The sequence below is a fragment of the Meleagris gallopavo genome, chromosome 5 (assembly GCF_000146605.3).
Source record: "Meleagris gallopavo isolate NT-WF06-2002-E0010 breed Aviagen turkey brand Nicholas breeding stock chromosome 5, Turkey_5.1, whole genome shotgun sequence".
NCBI classification, from domain to species: Eukaryota; Metazoa; Chordata; class Aves; order Galliformes; family Phasianidae; genus Meleagris; species Meleagris gallopavo.
Window position 1 is genome coordinate 52,661,067 of NC_015015.2, and position 10,555 is coordinate 52,671,621.

The 10,555-nt window shown below is 43.0% G+C and overlaps 1 protein-coding gene and 1 long non-coding RNA gene across 3 annotated transcripts in view; one reads left to right on the top strand and one right to left on the bottom strand.

The window, feature by feature from the left end:
* The window catches only part of RHOJ (ras homolog family member J), a 51,701-nt gene that overhangs the window by 20,513 nt on the left and 20,633 nt on the right, over positions 1-10,555 (bottom strand). The gene's annotated exons all lie outside the window — the stretch shown is intronic.
* LOC104911264 overlaps positions 4,832-10,555 on the top strand; it is a 9,834-nt gene continuing 4,110 nt past the window's right edge. The window contains exons 1-4 of the long non-coding RNA XR_004159996.1: positions 4,832-5,830; positions 7,006-7,215; positions 7,876-8,056; positions 9,656-9,801. This is a non-coding gene — a long non-coding RNA (uncharacterized LOC104911264). The remainder of the gene's footprint in view (positions 5,831-7,005; positions 7,216-7,875; positions 8,057-9,655; positions 9,802-10,555) is intronic.

Here is a 10,555-nt window from a genome sequence, read left to right on the forward strand (position 1 = left end):
TTCAGCTAAAGACGTTGGGTCAAAATTTTGAGGGTAGTTGCAAATGCATTACAACTAAGGCTGACATGGATTGGTGTGAGCACCCTTTTGATTTTCAAATCCTGAAGTGAAGCAGCTCTGCTTTTCCAGCAGACTCAATTATTTACTTATTCATTTTACTTATTGTGGATGCCCCATCACTGGAGCTGTTCAAAGCCAGGTTGGCAGACCTGGACAGCCTGGTCTAATATTAGATATGGAGATTGTTGGCCCTGCCTGTGGCAGGGGGTTGGAGATTGATGATTCTTGGGATCCCTTCCAACCCAAACCATTTTATGATTCTATGATGATTTGCAGAAAGTTTTCTCTTATGCACGTTTTATATTTCTTAGCCTCTTTTAAAAAATGAATTCTGAAATGCGCAGCTTTTTCAAGAGGCAGGAATTTCTGCTCTTTAAACTTCCCTTAGGTTAGAATTAATGCATCTAATCATTCTATTAATCATTCCGTGCTTCAATACTACTTTTGAATCGTATGCTTCAACTGAGCTGAGTTTCCAGGAATATCCTGCACTCCCTGTTGGCTGTAACCCTGCTTAGACTGTATTTACTCTTGAAAAAATTTATTAGGCTTCATTCACCTTTTCTTCTGCCTTGTGAATATCAGAGGCAGCTTTGCTGAGCTCAGAGGAATGGCTTTTGGTTGGGAGGAACATCCATCATAATGTCTTCTGGTTGGAAAAGTTAAGTGAATGAATTTTGAAACAAGTGCTGTATATTTTTATGTAAATTGCTGTTAAATGGCTTTATTTTAAAAAGTGATGGTCACTTCAGTTCCAGAAGAGAGGAAATTTATGGCGAAATGATTATTTTTGTAACATTTCCTCTGTTCCCTTAAACAAAAAGAACCTCATCAGCAAAATACAGCATAGCAGCATATACCTCAGGTAGAAAAAATAATATTAGCCTGTAGGAAATCTGGCTTCTCTACAAATTGTTCTTTCATCCGCCAGGAACATTATTTATTTTCCATCTATCATTATTGAAAACTGTATTTGCTTAATAATTGACTGAAATAGAGAGTTCTTAAAGCAGGCATTATGAAAGATAGTTTTCCACACAATGCCTGGCAATTTTTTTTCTATTTCACATTGCCCTCCTGAGAACCATACCCCAGCTCCCCCCCCATCCCCCCTTGTTTTCTGGGGCTTTAATCTGTATCAGAAAAGTTGACACAGTTCTTTGCTTACATGAAAGCGACACTAATGGGGATCGGATCTGACTTCAGAATAAAGAGACTTTGAAGAAAAATCAGAGAATGTTGCAAATAAAAGGGAAATTAATCCAGGTAGAAAATCTATAGCTACTTTCTGCAAATTATTACCAAGCATGATGTGAATTGCGCCTTTGATTTGAGTGCTGGCTAGCACAGTGAATGGATTTTAAGCAGCACATTTTACACAGCTAGAGACATGAAAGCCTTGTTTTTAAAGAAGACATTGTTCTCTGCTTCTATTTTTATGACGGCAACACCTAGGATCATGACTCCATTGTATCAGGCCTGTGCAAACACAGGGGCAGAGACCAGCCTGGCTCTGCAGAGCAAACATGCTAACAATGAAGGTGGAGAAGAAAAATTTCCTGTTTCACAGCAGGGGAAGTGGAGTGCCCAGAGGTGATGCAGCTCCTTGGGGCCAAGCGAGCAGCCTGAGACTGTCACGGGTGCACGGCCCACAGCTTCAAGTTGGTTATAAGGAAAAGGTTCTACACTGAGAGTGTAGTCGGGCACTGGAACAGGCTGCCCAGGCACAGCCCCAGTCTGCCAGAATTAAGGTGTGTTGGGCACTGCTCTCAGACATTGGATTTTGCTTTTGGGTGCTGCTCTGTTGAGCCACGCATTGGGCTCGATGATCCTTGTGGATCCCTTCCAACTTAGTATATTCTATGATTCTCTGATCTTCTGAGCTGTCATCCAGGGCAATAACGCCCTACACCCAGCACTTCTGGTGTCAGAACATCAGATAACCTATTCTTCCAGTTTCTGTCCTGTCAGAGTCTGATGGATTCCCAGAAATTCCTTCAGAAAGAGCAACCAAGGTGTTAAGCTGCCAGGTTAAGCAAAGCAGGGATCAATTCAGACACCTCTAAGCTCAATTTCTGAAGCCTTTTTAGTTGCCTCAGATTGGCATTATGAAGGATATCTCTGTGTGCTCCCTGCAAACTCACATGAGTTGAGTAAGGAACACAACCATGAAGTTGCACTGGGATGGAGGTACATGGGGCAGGTTGATGCTGGTTTTAGACCCTCTCTAATGCTGCTTATATGGGTGGAGGAAGCACCATCTCTGTTTGGGACATGTCTGTCTGTCTGTCTGCTGGCTCTGATACAATGGGGTGCACTGGTCTGCAATTAGTGACTGCATTGTGTGCTTGCTATGGCTTGTGGCAAAGCAAAGTGGAAGGAAAGAGGAAGTAAGTGTGGACCACAGAACTTTGGCCTACAATCTGAAGACACTGTTGAGAGGAAAAAAAAAACAAAAAACCATGACTTTTGCATTATGTGCTGGTATTTTTAGTGCTTTGAACAAAGGACCTTTTCTCTTTTCTCTGTGCTTTTCTGTCTTTTTGAGCCTAAGGCTGGGTAAAGCAGGTGAATTTTCACTTTAGAAAGCACAGAAGATAGAATAAGCTCAGCTGCTTTCACCTAGTGCACTTTGCCTTTTTCACAGGTCTCAAGATTATCCAGAGCTCCTGTCCAAGTGGAAAGAGGACAAAACCAGTGCATGAAGCGGTGCCTCACTTTGTCTGTAGGCTGTGTGTAACCAGGCAGGGAGCATCTGCAAGGATCAGGCTGTGCAACCTCAGCCTCATGGGATGATGGGCAGCAGGAAGGCAGTGCAGTTGCTGCTCAGTGCCTCTGTTCCAGGCCCAGCATCGTGGCACTTCCACCTCTGCCTAATGAGCAAACCATAAAAGTCTGAAGGTAAAACTTTTCCTAAACACCAACACCACCAATGCAAAATCAAGCATAATCCCACCCAAAGTCTTCAGGACTTTGGTTAAAATAGAGTCTATGGAAGTGCTAGAGGCTCAGTGGCTGCAGGGAGATGAGCTCTGCCTGTGCCCATGCCGACCTGCTGCTGCAATGAATGTTCCGTGATGTGGGACAATAAATAGTATACATATCCCTCTCCAGAGCCCACCACACGGCGTAGAGTGCAGAGGATGCTTTTCTATTGCAACTTGCCAGCAGCACACTTTGTGTGTGTGTTTTTTGTTGTGTGTTTCTTGGCCAAGTGACATTTTCCACAGATGGTGCCTGAGCTCAGTCTGCACCTGCACACGTATGTAAATGGGGCCACAATTATCCAGTTTGTTGGAATTGTGCTTTCAGCCTAAGCCCTTTTTTCCTCCCTTCGTATGCTTAGAGCAAAAGAATTTGATCTCTTGCATACATCAAATTTTTACTGCAATGGATGCGCTACAATTACTGTCCTCTCCTACTGTACAAATCAAATTTGTTGTTCATTTATTTCCCCTCTGGCATACAGCCTCTTTGTCTGTTGTTATTTTCTCAGCATTTACCATCATAGCCAAAAAGCAAGCTGCAGTATCTGGAAGCTATACCTACGTTATTAAATAACTCTAAGAATACTCATGGGGAGATGGGCTTTTTCTGGCTTGAAAAACATAGCAGAGTGAAAGGGCTGAATTTCATTTTGCTAAGGTTCTTGCAAGGATACTGGAACAAATGGGCAGCTCTTTTTGTGTAATATAAACATAGATCTAAGTGCTCCCTGGTCCTCTTGGAGAATGAGTGTTTAAAAACATAAGTCTGGGGGTGGCTTCCTGGGTTGTTTCATCCTTGGAGTTGACTTAAATAGGTTGGAGCTTGAGGTGGCCATGGGAGGTGATTGAGTGACTGTTGACATATATAAGGATTCAGGATTCTTGTGAATCAGAACCATGATTTGGAGGAGAGTGGAAAAGCTGAGGGCGAAGGTAGAGTTGCAGACTTCTCGCATCACAGAACTTTCCCCTGCCAGCTGGCATAGCTGTGCCACACAGTGCATATCTCAATGGAAATCCCTCTGCCTGAACTGAATGGATACAGCAGAGATGTAGTGGAGGTATGTGACACAGCAGCTCAGTGTGGAGCGGGATGGACAGAGCTGTCTGGCTGATGGTGATGCACACAGCAGGTTTTGGCAGTTTCATTGCCCCAGCAGTGTTGAGTCTGGTCTGATGCAAACTGGCATGCTTCACTGTGGAGGCTCATATGGCAAACACTGATGCTTGGCATATAATCTTGAACTGTTTCCCTCTTAGCTTGCCATACTTCTGTCTTTGCTATCTGTTTTTAATTCTGTCTCTGGTCGACACACAGTGAGATTCTGCATTGTATCACTGAGAGGGACTGAATGATGCCTTGCCCTAAGTATTCAGGCACTGGTGCACCTCCTGCCATCCTGAGAGTCATGCAGCAGGTCACCCTGGTGCTGCAGTGTGTAAGGTAAAGTATTCTAGTGCTGGTTTCCCCACACACAATTTTTAGTAAAATTTTGTATTGCCTTTACACTTACCTAATATAAAAAGATAAGCTGTCTCTAATCTACTTATTAGAAGATCCACAGCTCTGCAGGTCAATGAAGAGTCAAAAGCATCATTTAATAGCTGACCTGTGCTGCTGGCCTCTGCCTGTAAGTGGGTTCTTGCAGGGAATCCAAAGCAGCTGCTTGGCAAGGATCTGTGATGTGTCTGTGCAAATCACAGCCTGGGGCCAGAGGCCGATTATTTCTGAGTCGGTGGCATTTTTTTCTTCCAGGAATGTTGTATCATTGTGTCTGAAATGTTGTCTTTCTCCTGTGCAGTGATAGAGGCTGACCTTGCTCCCACTGCTGCTCTGGGGTCCTTGCTCACAAGGATGTGGATACAGAGGAGGAGAGGGGACACTTCCACTGGGTTTATTCTCAGTTCAAAATATTACCAGGAAAAACCCTGTAAAATCCCATTGAGGTTTCTCCTCAATTACTGCTGTCTCATTTCCCCCCATCAAATTCCTCATGGACTTGTCATCAGCATTCATCTTGCTTGTGCGGTTGGTTACACCCTGACCCACACTGTTCCCTGGAGGGGAGGAGCATCCTTGCCTGAGTCAGATGAGCTCTGCTCACATCCTGCATCCTCCATGCTCTGATGTGTGCTTTGCAAGCACCAGCCGTGCTCAGGCCCACTGCACCACACTTGGCTATATGCTGCACATTCACACTGCAGCACCTAGTTCTTGTTTTAGGCTGGATTGATGGGCTGAGGCCAATTGTAGAGGCTCAACAAGACCAAGTGTCAGGTACTGCACTTTGGCCACAACAACACCATACAGTGCTACAGGCTTGGGGCAGAGTGGCTGGAAAGCTGTGCGGAAGAAAAAGTTCTGTGTGTGTTGGCTGATGCTTGGCTGAATGTGAGTCAGCAGTGTGCCCAGATGGCCAAGAAGGCCAATGGCATCCTGGATTGTATCAGAAATAGTGCAGCCAGCAGGAACAGTGAGATGATGGTCTCTCTGTTCTCAGCACTGCTGAGGCTGCACCTTGAAGGCTGTGTTCAGTTTTGGGCTCCTCACTACAAGAAAGATATTGAGGCCCTGCAGCTTCTAGCCCAGGGGTCTGCAGGACTCATGTTACAGAGCTTAGGAAATACTCATAAAATATCAGGTTTCTTTGTTGCAGGCCTTGGAAAGAAACAAGAGCACCCTTTGGTGCTGGGTGAAAGATGTACAATGTCGTCTTCCTCCTGTGACACCAGAGGCTGCATTGAGATCATCTGCAAACTGCTTTCTGCAGGGACCAAGGAAGGTTAGTTGCACAGGGGGACTTGCAAACAGCTGACAGGAGGGTAAAAAGACAACGAAACACATCTGACAGGCACACTCTTGCCTTGCACAAGGCTCTGAGAAGAGAGCATTTGTCAGAAGGGATGCAGTGGGTATACATGGCTGGCTGTGTTGTACTGCCTGCAAAAAGGTCTCTGGTGTCTTCAAACGCCACTTACTCTCAAATCATAAAAAATGCTTAGAAGCCAGCGTTGATGCAAAAAGAGCTAAAAAAATAAATAAATCTGGTAAGGTTCCACTGCTAAGCACTTTGGCACTAATCTTGTGGCTGGACATGTGTGGACTTGTGTTCTTGCAGAACCCCTCGGATTACAGAGGAAGCACACACAGGGTTGTAAAGCATCTGTTTGCCTGAGATTTTGCTGGATGGGGTCTTAGTGTGGGGTTTTGAAAGGCAGCTGGATGATTTTAATCCATGTGTCCATTAATTTTCACCAGAAACTATAACACACAGGTGACTTTTGACACTTTTGTCACTTTCTTGTTGGTTACCAAGTATTGGGTAAATGTTTCAAATTTTCAGTTTTTTTCCAGCCATTCTCACTCTTTCAGCCCACTATAATCTACTTTGTTACCAATCATCAGGGTCCAAATTTTTGTAGAATCATTAAGATTAGAAAAGACCACTAAGATAATCAAGTCTAAGCCCAGCCCATCCCCACCATGCTTGCTAACCAGTGCCATACCGTCATGTTTCTTGAATACCTCCAGGAACAGTGACTCCACTACTTCCCTGGGCCCAGCTATTTCTGTAAAATCCTTGGCTTCAATCAGCTAGACACCAGCCAGATACAGGAGAAGCTTTGGATGGAAATACTCAGAAATCCATGGGATTTGCATAGGTCCCGCTCTACTGCATATGCACCGAATCTTGGTGAATCCAAAATTGAATGAGTCACCCAAAAATAAAAAAAAATTGTTTAACTGAATCTTGAATTTCAATCAGATCTTTCTAATGGCAAAACGAACATTAAATAATAGCTGAGTGGTTAGTTTTAGAGCCTGGGACCTGTGGTGTATGTGCACTCAAGCTTTTTCTTGGTGGTGATGGGAACTTAGGGAACACAGTTCCTACGAGGTTGGTAACCCCAAGTCTTTTCAGTGACAAAAGACAACTGCCTTCTTTGTTAAATACAGTGCTGCTAAAAAATGCCCCAGAAGTTTGTCCTGGTGGAGAGGCTGTTTTTCCTTATATCAGTGCTCCATGTCAGAGCTGTGCTCTCAAGAGACGTCTGTTCCTGAAAGGCATGTTCACTTCCATGCCTTCCAAGGTCAAGCTTCAACGCGAGATTTGAAGATGTTAAATGTCAGCAAACAGTGGAGCAGTTTGTTAAGCACACTCAGAATGTAAGTAAATTGTCTTTTTCTGCCCTTGCTGCACAAGCTTAAAAATGTAAAGAAATCCCAGCAACTTGCTACCAAATTTAGTATTATTCTGGCCTGCTCTTCTGATACAGTGATTTCTGCATATATGCCCAGTATTCCCTGCCTATCACAGCGGTTATATTTTCTGTTCTTTGCCATTGCAGCTTTTATTAAGTATCTCTTGGGCTCAGTCCCGCTGAGTCAATGGAAAAGTACTGTTGCTGCACTGGAAGCAGGAACTGGCTGTTGGGTTCTTTCTAGTCTGAACTTGACACTGGCTGTAATTCACAACATATGCAGCAAGATGGGTAATAATAGTCCAGTAACAAGTGTTACCTTTTATTCTGACAAGGTAAATTAGTATATGTGTATGTGTGTCTATCTCCTCTGCGTTCTGTTGTGCTCTGCTTTCAGAGTTCCTTCTTTAGGATTGTAGAGATACTTTGCGCAGAAGCTTTGAGAGTTGTAACTTTCATTAGGAAAAGAAATGCTAAGCTTTGTCAGATGTTTGAACCAGTGTTTGAGGTCAGCCAGACTAGAGGAAAATGCTCGCTGAGAATTCTGCCCTGTTAATGAATTGTAGCAGTTTTGCACTCGTTAGATATCAGCCCAATATAGACTGGCACTCCTGTGACTATCTAGGTAGCATATGGCTAATGTGATCCAGCAGCACATGACAACCAACATCAGGACATTGGAACTCTCAGAGCACCAGGGTTGAGTTCTCCCTTGCTTTGAAGGCGAGATCACGGGCTGCACGTAGAGATGAGAGAAGATGTTTGCTGCTAATCCTGTTGGCTGGGATGTCTTGGCATCACCCCAGGTGAGAGAGTTTTTGCTTATCTCATACGTGGACGAGAAAAGTAGGGCTAGGAAAAAAAAAAAAAAAATGTTCCGCAGAAAGAAGCCTTCAGAAGTATTGAGTGCTGGGGAAAGTGAATCCTTATTTTCAGTTTGGAAAAGGGGATTCTGGGCTGTAGGCTGTGCACAGACATGTGCGTCCTGCATCTGGGATACTGCAGAGACTCCATCTACTGAGACTGAGCTTTGCAGAACATGAAAACCAGCCAATGCTTCCACTGTATAGCACATAGTTAGGAAAATGGCTCTGTTGTACCCAGCTTTACATCTTTAATACAAAAAGACTGCATTGTACTTTCCAGGCACGGCCTGAATGCAATTTCATAAATATGGTTTATATGGCTGCTTTGCTTCCACAAGCTTTTTCTTACAGTCCCTACTTACTAAAATGTTAAGTCCTTCATTGAAATTCCACCTCCAGTGGAACAGCCCTCAATCAGCTGTCCCTGGGAAAACAGAGCAAGCTATGACAGCAGAAGCATTGTGATGAGCTTCCCCTATGCTCTCTTGGCATTTATTGAAAATTTTCCATTATTTTGGATAAGGGGTCAGTGCTTCTCTGGAATCTCATCTATGCTTTTGATTCTCTATTATCTATCAAAACATAGCATCATTTAAAACAAGCACCAGAATCAGAAACCAGCCCTTGGATAACTTGGGAACAGTCTGTTTTAATAATATTTTTTTCAGTGATTCAGTGACTCAAGTAGCAATACCATGAGCTGCCATACCCATACCCATCTGACCCTGTACATTTAGATATAAATTGTTTTTTACAAGATCAAAGGTCTGCACATGTTTTTCATGTGTAACATCTTGCGAAGGCATAAATATCTGTTATATTTTGTCCTAAACATGGAAAAACAGAATCTACTGTAAAGTGTGTCATAGATATGACTATCCTTGTATTTTGTTAGTGTCCTTACTGGGACTGATTTTGATCTAGAATTACTATCCTGTATTTCCCTTTTTCTTTCTTTAAAAAAGGAAGTTATTTTAAGGTGTCTCTCTATATGCACACAATCACATCCAAAGACTTTCAGACAGACATTGCAAACTACAGCTCTCTGTTCTCCTTTTCAGTAGCAACGTTAACAGCACCTTGCCATACTTGTTGTCATTGCTGCTCTGGCCTCAGTAATGAAGATCATTGACTCAAGCTGGCTTTAATCCCTTCTCTGACTGCTTGAGTCCCTCTCAGTTTGAAGAGATCTACCTCCTCCAGGTTTGATTTTGACAGAATTGCTTCCAGTTCTCATACTTAGAAGCAGACAGTGATATCTTATAGTTGTAAAATTGATAAGGAAGATGAGGAGAGAGGAAGAAAATACAAAGGCAGAAGGGGAGGAGGCAGACAGTGCAGCAGACAGTGTGGGCTATCGCCTAGCTTTATCAAACAGCTGCTTTTGGTAGTTAGGAAGTTACAGCAAATGTTTTACAAAGGCAGAATGCATGTTTCAGTGTATGATTATATGCTTACAATGTAGTGATATTGATAATTATCACTATTTCAAAAATAAAAATCCTCCTTTCTTTTTTTTCTTTTTATTTTGTTTTACAGCTATTTCGTGGTCGTGAAGTACTGTCCTGCACCAGATCCTGATGCACTTACTGACTGTGAACAAGACTGCAGACTCAGGACAGCCAAGTGCTAGCCCACACAACTGAAGTTGTCATGATCTGGCCTCATGCACATCGTCTCTTTCAGTGAGTGGCAATCTCTCCTCTGATGCATGTGGACTTTTCATGAAGTCAAGTCCTTAATTTCAAGCCTTGCAGCTTGCACATGTGTGCCTGTCAGCCACCAGGGACTAGTAAGATTCCAATTAGAACTGGCACTTTTGATTTTCCTTGCCTTGCACTGGGAGATATATGAGAGTTTGTTTATGTGAGAGTTGGGAGAACAAAGGCAAATTAAATCCCACCCTTCCAATAAGATATATATTTTTTCAACCTTGAAGCAAATTTTCTATGTCTGTGTGTTTTGGCTTTTAAACTCAATAGCCTGCAGGCATTAACCACGTCAGCAAAGAAATGGAAAGCTCATTATTACACTATTAGAAGGTTTAAAACTGAAAACCAGAGTCTATAACAACAGCAAATAGGATATCAAAGACATGTCCCTCTGCTTGATCCTTTCACTGAACTGGAGCTGGACCGATGCTGTGAAGGGTGTTTTGTTGTGCCTGCACACTCCCCAACCATTTCAGAATGTTGAGGTGTAATGGCTTTTTTTATTATTTAAATAATATTATTTCATACTCTTATTTAGCCAGATCAGAAGAATCAAAACAGATGATAGCATGAGTTCTGGAGGTAAAGGAGTGCTGTGAACGAGAATTCACTCCCTTTACATTATTCATCTGAACAGTGCCTCTGTGACACCAGTACCCCATGAGTTTCACAGGGCAGCTACCTCAGCACTATAATTGCCACACAGATCTATGTATTTTACTGAAAA